Below are 8,598 nucleotides of genomic sequence, written 5' to 3'. Positions count from 1 at the left end.
GTGTATTGACAAGGGTTTGCATTAGAAGCTAATTATGGGAGTTGTGGTGGTTGAGTCACCACACGATATCTGGAGTCCGGAAGCATCTCCAGGGGTCAACCCATCAAAATCCAGGGGGCCTGATTGTTGGGGATGGGACTCCTGGCTTTTGTCCGGAAGCCCACCAGTATCTTTGGAGTGGGGAGTCGGTCGTCATTAGTGGGGAGCAAAACTTCCAGCATGCGGATTGGCTTACGCCTGGGCCACTGCAAGCGGTTTGGTGCCATCCCTAAAGGGTAGAGTATGGGGTGGCCTATTGGGAGTCATCTCTGACTTGTTCCGTTGGGTGGAGAATGCGAATGCCTGACTGATCCACGATACTTTCTTGACATAACTAAGCAGGGGATTTTTCCGTATTATAATATAATGAATGCTGTCACAAGGTAAGATCTTAAGTTCGATATTCGTGTGGCAAGGTTTATATATATATATATATATATATATATATATATATTATTATATATTATATATATATAATATCTATTGTATATATTATATATAATATATATATATATATATATATATATATATATATATATATATATATATATATATATATATTACAATGTCTTGTTTTGGTTTTCATTAGCCTCTTGAAATATTCTTTGGATTCTTATCCTGTTTTGCTTTAGGATATTTAAACTTAATGTGTGTGTGGTTTTATATATTATATATATATATATATATATATATACAGTACCAGTCATAATACTTTGCGTGGTAGGGAAGATGGAAGAAGTAAAAGAGTACAACAAACTAAAAATATTCAGGAAAAATCAATTATTAAAGCAATCATTATAAAATTGGGAATGAATAATCACCAACTCCTGCCCTAGTACTTGATAGGCATGCCACAACGTTTACGGACTTTCTGGAGTGTCCTGGGCATTGAATCTGAAAACTGCTGCAGGAGGGACTCATCCAGATCATCCCAAGCGCGTTTCAAACTTTGCGCTGCAAGACGTGTCCACATTCAGTAACTTTCTTTTTATGATTGCTTAACGATTGAAATGGCTGGGGAATTCCCTGGCTAGTCATGGATATATTCAATTCCACAATCTCTAAGCCACAAAGTATTCTGTTTGGCGGTATGATCCCCAGTGCACGAATCTTCATCCAATGCCATTGAAAATCAGCCATTGAAACGAAAAAAAATGCGGCTGAGTGAAATTGACTAATTGGGAACTTAACTAGAGCTACTGGCTCACTCAGAGAAAGTATAACTCTGTGTAAGAGCTCTTCAGTAACCTGTTGGATGTTGTGAGAGTTGGATTTCGAATTCTTTTCTCGTGCTCTGCCATAGCCGTTGCTAACATTATTTTGTGTGGTTGAGTGAGTGTGGTTGTATTAACAATGTCTAAACCGTATACTTCCATTGAGATATCGTTTGAGAGTGATACAACTTTACGAGGAAGGCCTTAAAACTGGTGTAATTAGCCAAATAATTGGCGTGAAACAACGGACTTTCCAGAACATTTTGAAAACTTTTCGTGAGTTGGGAGGGAAGGAAGTACCCAAGGCTAGGACCAGCACTGGGAGGCCCCATATTATTAGTAAGAAGGGGGGGTTAAGAGTTTTCGCCAGGAGCATTGAGGTCTCAATGTTCATGGCGAGAACTCTTAACCCCCTATTACTAATAATAGGGGGCCTCCCAGTGCTGGTCCTAGCCTTGGGTGGTACTTTTCCTCTCGATTCACGAAAAGTTTTCAGAATGTTTTGGACAGTCCGTTGTTTCACGCCAATTTTTTGGCTAATTACACCAGTTTTAAGGCCTTCCTCGTAAAGTTGTATCACTCTCAAACGATATCTCAATGGAAGTATACGGTTTAGACATTGTTAATACAACCACACTCACTCAACCACACAAAATAATGTTAGCAATGGCTATGGCAGAGCACGAGAAAAGAATTCGAAATCCAACTCTCACAACATCCAACAGGTTACTGAAGAGCTCTTACACAGAGTTATACTTTCTCTGAGTGAGCCAGTAGCTCTAGTTAAGTTCCCAATTAGTCAATTTCACTCAGCCGCATTTTTTTTCGTTTCAATGGCTGATTTTCAATGGCATTGGATGAAGATTCGTGCACTGGGGATCATACCGCCAAACAGAATACTTTGTGGCTTAGAGATTGTGGAATTGAATATATCCATGACTAGCCAGGGAATTCCCCAGCCATTTCAATCGTTAAGCAATCATAAAAAGAAAGTTACTGAATGTGGACACGTCTTGCAGCGCAAAGTTTGAAACGCGCTTGGGATGATCTGGATGAGTCCCTCCTGCAGCAGTTTTCAGATTCAATGCCCAGGACACTCCAGAAAGTCCGTAAACGTTGTGGCATGCCTATCAAGTACTAGGGCAGGAGTTGGTGATTATTCATTCCAAATTTTATGATGGTTGCTTTAATAATTGATTTTTCCTGAATATTTTTAATTTGTTGTACTCTTTTTCTTCTTCCATCTTCCCTACCACGCAATGTATTATGACTGGTACTGTATATAATTTATATATATATATATATATATATATATATATGTATATATTATATATATATTTATATATATATATATTATATATAATTTAGATATAATATATATATAATATTAATAATATATATATAGATATATATATATATATATATATATAATATATATATATATATATATATATATTATATAAATAATATAATATATATATATATATATATATATATATAACCACGCGCACATAAATAGTTAATATCCTAAAGCAAAACAGGATAAGAATCCAAAGAATATTTCAAGAGGCTTATGAAAACCAAAACAAGACATTGTAATTTGAACTCGTTGGAAGTAAGATCAAATCACGCTTGCAGTTGACTAGCGAAAACTGTTTTAAGTTTAAATTTAATACGGTGACATTGTAAAATGAATTCCTGTTTTCGGGATTTGGACTAATTTTATAGAATAACCTGACGTTATAGGTAAGAGGGCCACTTCCGCAAAACACCGCATTAAGGATTCATTTCATCGCTGCAAACTCTAGTCCCTTTGTTCCCAATTAAAGACAAAACATTTAATTCACTTTATCAATCGTGTAAGTGATATGCAAACGTTACTTAAAAAGGAAAGCTGAAAGTTATGAATTTTGCAATTTTGTGATTCGTATAAGCATTTATCAGTTTTGACAGGTTAATGGTAATGAGTGCTATGAAAATTTCTTTTGGGGAAAAGTAATAACGAGGACTGATGGTAAAACCTTTATTACTTAGTCTCTCCCGGGAGTGGGAAAGAGAAGGGAGTAGCCAGCAACACCTGTTGCTTCACCTTGTAATATCCTCCTCTTCCTGTTGTGTTAATGGACAATGATTCCCTAAATGCTAATTACGTCCCCTTTCCAATTCACGCACCTGTTGTCGGGAGAGTTGTTTCAATATATACGGGAAATGGTCAAATGTGAGGGAAACTAAAAGATCCGTGGAGGAAACATTGAATTTTTCTTAAAGCTAAATGCATTTCCAATTTGCTCATGCATTTATAAGTTCATCTTATTTTTTAACTCTGGAAGTCAGGTCATCGAGTTGAAGGATTCACAACCGTTTTCATCTCTCTCTCTCTCTCTCTCTCTCTCACAGATATATATATATATATATATATATATATATATATATATATATACTTATATATATGCATATATATATTCACATATACACATTATATATACACATTGTTTTTGTGTATTATATGGTTGTTTTACTTCTATATGGTACAACAATCGAACCTTTTACACGATTTCATTACAGACTATTAATTTCTTAGTAAAATTTTATGTTTGACCTCTAAGCAATCGAAAGAAGCAAGCTTTTCAAACTTCAGCTTAACATGGATTTAAAATTCCAGTCATTTAGAGAAGGAAATTATAAAGTTCCGGAAGGGGTTGCACTAATCTCCTTACAATGCACGAGCTTAATTAATTTTCCATTTTCTTTTCCAGAGGGACACGAATATCTTGAAAGGAAACGACTTGGAGTAAATATTTACTCCTTCGTGTGAATGACAGGGCAAACACCCTAATCAAAAGTCTCTCTTGTAGGACTTGAGTAAATTTATTTCCAATAATTGTCAGGCTATCTCCTTGTATTGAAAGCATTATGTGCTAATAAAATATACATCCATCCGCGCGCGCGCGTGTATTTTAAAAGATTGTAATAAATGTAAAAGTGGAGTGGAAAAAGTTCATTTCGACGCTGGGGAACCAACCTAGGTTGGTATATTAACTTCTGCTTCTCTTGTCTGATCGGTGCATTAGTACCGGATGGGCAGTTGAACGTGAAGGGTCTGAGCCAGGGTGAAAAGGCCTTAGGTAAAGTAACTTTTGGTAGCTTACGGGAAGGAAATAATGACGCAACTCGTGTTATGCTTATTCTGTGCAACAATGGTCTGCTCCTCTTCGACGGAAAAGAACGTTCTCAGTTTTTGTATCCTTACTACTGTTGTTGTCATCTTTAATTAAGATAATGCATCGCCGGAGCAATAATAAGAAATGATTATTGTTGTATTCTAATTACTCTTGAAATAATGATAGGAACAATTCTATCAAATTTTAAAAACCCGTTTTTTGTACTCATGTACGTACATTATATATGCGTTATACTCATGTATTTGCAATATTCCGTACTCCTTCGTGTAGGGAGACAACATATGCGTTATACTCATGTATTTGCAATATTCCGTACTCCTTCGTGTAGGGAGTGTTGTCTTTCCTCTTTAAATCGTTTCCGATAGGTTATTGGCCCAGTGCCCTTTTCAGCACTAGTTATTAGATCAAAATTTGTCAGATTACCAGGCACTGCCTGCCAGGTACTACTTGATTCTCTACCTTGCTTATCTTTTGTTGGATTTTTATAAAGTTTGCACAGTTGAAGAGACATTTTATCTCTGTTCTTGGCTTAACCGTAATTTTTTTTGGGGTAGATCCTTTAATCCGTTACTTATTTAAAAAAATTGGCTTCTGGTATTAGAGTAAATATATCATAAATTATTTTCCCAATTAAACTACATTCTAATTAGATTCAAATTCCTCTTGAGTGTTTTTACTTGGAGCAATTTAACATGGACATTGGACAAGTGTCTCCATAATGCATAAAGGAATCCGGTCTGGGTTCGTACTTCTAATAAGCTTCAACAGGTTAACAAGATTAGTTCCATTTGGAATAAGTCGTCAAAACCTATTAATAGAGGGGTTCTGCGATTGGATATATTTACGTTCTGCGATTGGATATATTTACCCAGATTCATCCAAACCCATTCAATTTACATCATGTTGTAGTTCTCAGTTCCAGAGTATCTATTTCAGTATCGTAGGTGGTTACAATAAGGCAAGTCTAAAAGGTTTTGGTGCCAGTAGGCAGAAGTACTAGAACAGCTTTCTTTAGTGTTTGTTAGGTATATCCATAAGGGAGAGTAAAATCTTTTAATATCAGTTTCGTCTTTAAAGAGGGAATGGAATAAAATGTTAATGTGTATAGATATTACTTTACCGGAAATAATTGCTTAATATAATTACAAAGCTCAATCTTTGCTGATTTCACAACAGCTTATGTAACTTACCAGTAGCTCAGAATGAAAAGTTTTAAATAAATGTAATTCCCAGCATTAATTATCCTTGCAGATGGGAATACCACAAAGGTGTAAATACACACACAAACACACACACTGAAAAAAAATGGCCTTGTATGCTTTCCATTTCAATGAAGCAATTTTTTAAAGATAGCATTAATTATTTTACATAGTAACTGAATTTAGATGAAAGCTTATAGACGACACATGAAACTTAAACTTAAAATGAAAACTAAATATAATTTTATTAAATATATTTCACGATGTCTTTATCAGAACACGAAAATTAGCTCTCACGCTCTCTAGCTTCAGCAGCTGGATAATTCTTTTAATATTTTCGGGAAAGCTTTATTGGTGGAGACGTTTCCTTATCAATTAATATATTTTCACTTGATTATTTGACAAGAAATAAAATGACCTAATAAAGAAAAAGTTTAAAAACTAAACTACATTGTGATTCATGGTTTTATACGTGATTTTTCAAGATTATGTATGAGTCTTTATCAGAGGGAAATTACATAACGTACTATTATCATGCAATTCCGTCTGGCTCTTGAGACTGACATAGGAAATGGAAGCGGAGGGGGGCGGGGGTTGCGGAAGAGGGAGGAGTTGTTTGTAAGTTATAGGCTATAACATTAACTACCTACTACTAAACCTATTGAAGCTAGTTCTGATTTCCCATTGAAACGATAAATAATGTAGCTAAAATGACCGAAAAATATTGATACAATTTCTATAAAATAATATTGACGCAACTTATTCCTATATACTAAATGAGAGAGAGAGAGAGAGAGAGAGAGAGAGAGAGAGAGAGAGAGAGAGAGAGAGAGAGAGAGAGAGAGAGAGATTTACATAGAACTTCAAACAAATGTGCGACGTAGTGTGGTTCTGATTGGCTGATTACAATTATGGGCTTTATTTCGTTTATCGACATATGCAATGAGGCTCACAATCTGTTTTGTATAATGCAAATATTTTAATTTTATTATAATCTATTCTACGCTGAAAATTCTCTCAAATTTGTGTAATTCAATCCAACAGCGGAGGAAAAGTAGTTCCAACTTGAAGAGCCAATCGTTCTGTATATTGTTATCAGAAAAGAATCAAGTTGTTTTTGTAAGAATATGGATTAATAAACTTATTGGAATTATTGAATTCAAAACAGATAGATACACAGGAGTTTGGAGATGATAATACATGGACAGAGATATTTGAATTAATAAAAATTTCATGAAATGTATTGGCGATCTTTGTAGGAATTCTGCTTTTAGACATACTACGTCAGCTAAGATCGAAGTTTCCTTTTCACCGACCGCTGCTGAGATCATTCTGACAATTTTTTATATGGTTATTTTTTTTACTATCAACGTAATTTTATGCCAGAGTTTCAATCATAATTTATTAGCCACTGACCGTTGCTAAACGCTCTTTTACTTTACGTTCAAATTATACTTAGTTCATATTCTTTATAACATGGCTACCTGGATATAGTGTGTATATCTTTTTTGTTTACCTTATACAAAAATTCTACAGTAGCTTTTATATATATATATATATATATATATATATGCATATATATATATATATATATATATATATATATAATGCCAAGGGTTATGATTAATGATATATTGCCAATATGTTCGCTGTGACCTATTGGAATGTGGAGAAGCAACGACCCGAGAAAAGCTGATGAGTGGTTTCTGTAGGTGGCGTGAGATAAAACTGCATAGAAAGACAAGTCAATGTACGACAGTTTATGAACTCTTCTCAAAGTGCCTTTGGGAAAACTGGTTGCAGCCAGTAATGTGAAATGTCGTTGAAATGTGCATTCGTATGTGCGTGTTTGCCTCTTCTATTCTAAATGTACCCTACACAAGTCTATGGGGGATTTGCATAGAGGCGGCTTTGAGAGAAAGGCAAGATGCCGTGGTGCTCTCCGAAAGTGTTTATAATATAGTGTGTTAAATATTCCGGCTGCTTGGGTGAGTTTTGAACTGTTTTAGCCAAAGAGTGGCTTGTTATCTATTTGACATGTTTGTGGGAATATTCAATATTTGACTTTGTTGTTAGACTTATGTGTGTACTTACGGGGTGTTCTTATGTCTTTGAAACAGACGGTTCTGGCAAGGAACTATGGGGGGACCGAGGGAGTCCTAATGGATAATAGACATTTTGGTGTGACTATTTACTATTTAGACATTTTGATAGTGGGGTAACTTGAATTAAGTTAGTCTGTAAGACCTAATTGTTTTGCTGTTTTTTCGTTGTTAATAAATGTTTATTTTATAATGCAACTCTCTCATTTTGGTTACCTGTTAGAGTGGAGAGAAAGAGGTGAAGAGAGAGAGAGAGAGGTATCGCTGTTAGAGAGAGAGAGAGCGGTCGCTTGGCGAGAGAGAGAGAAAGAGAAGGTCGCGAGCCGTTGGTTGCTTAGAGAGATTGTGTGTGCCTGACGCTCGGAGTTACACGTTTACCAAATGAATAATGGGGATCATATCCTCATTACATATATATATATATATATAATATATATATATATATATAAAACAAGCTTTATTTCGGTGTTCATCCCTTGATAAAAGCTGTCCGACAGTGATTCCAATACAGCAATGGGGAAAGAACTTGTTTTTCACGTAAATGCTGGAGTAGTGGCATGGTTTGGCTGTACACTCATTAATATCATAAAAGAATGTTGGCCACATTTAAGAGAATAGAGGAGCAAAATAAGATTGTGATGTCATTAAGAAGCAATTACATTCGCTAGATATGTGTGATTTCTCTCTCTCCTCTCTCTCTCTCTCTCTCTCTCTCTCTCTCTCCTCTCTCTCTTCTCTCTCTCTCTCTCTCTCTCTCTCTCTCTGAAAGGGTTGTGGACTAAGCATACGGGTTTAAAGAAATATGGCCATAAAAGTTTTATTCAAATGCAGTTATTGTATTTTTTTTTTTCGAAGAGAAAAT

This window comes from Macrobrachium nipponense, chromosome 45 (genome assembly GCF_015104395.2).
Source record: "Macrobrachium nipponense isolate FS-2020 chromosome 45, ASM1510439v2, whole genome shotgun sequence".
NCBI classification, from domain to species: domain Eukaryota; kingdom Metazoa; phylum Arthropoda; class Malacostraca; order Decapoda; family Palaemonidae; genus Macrobrachium; species Macrobrachium nipponense.
This window is presented reverse-complemented; position numbering follows the sequence as displayed.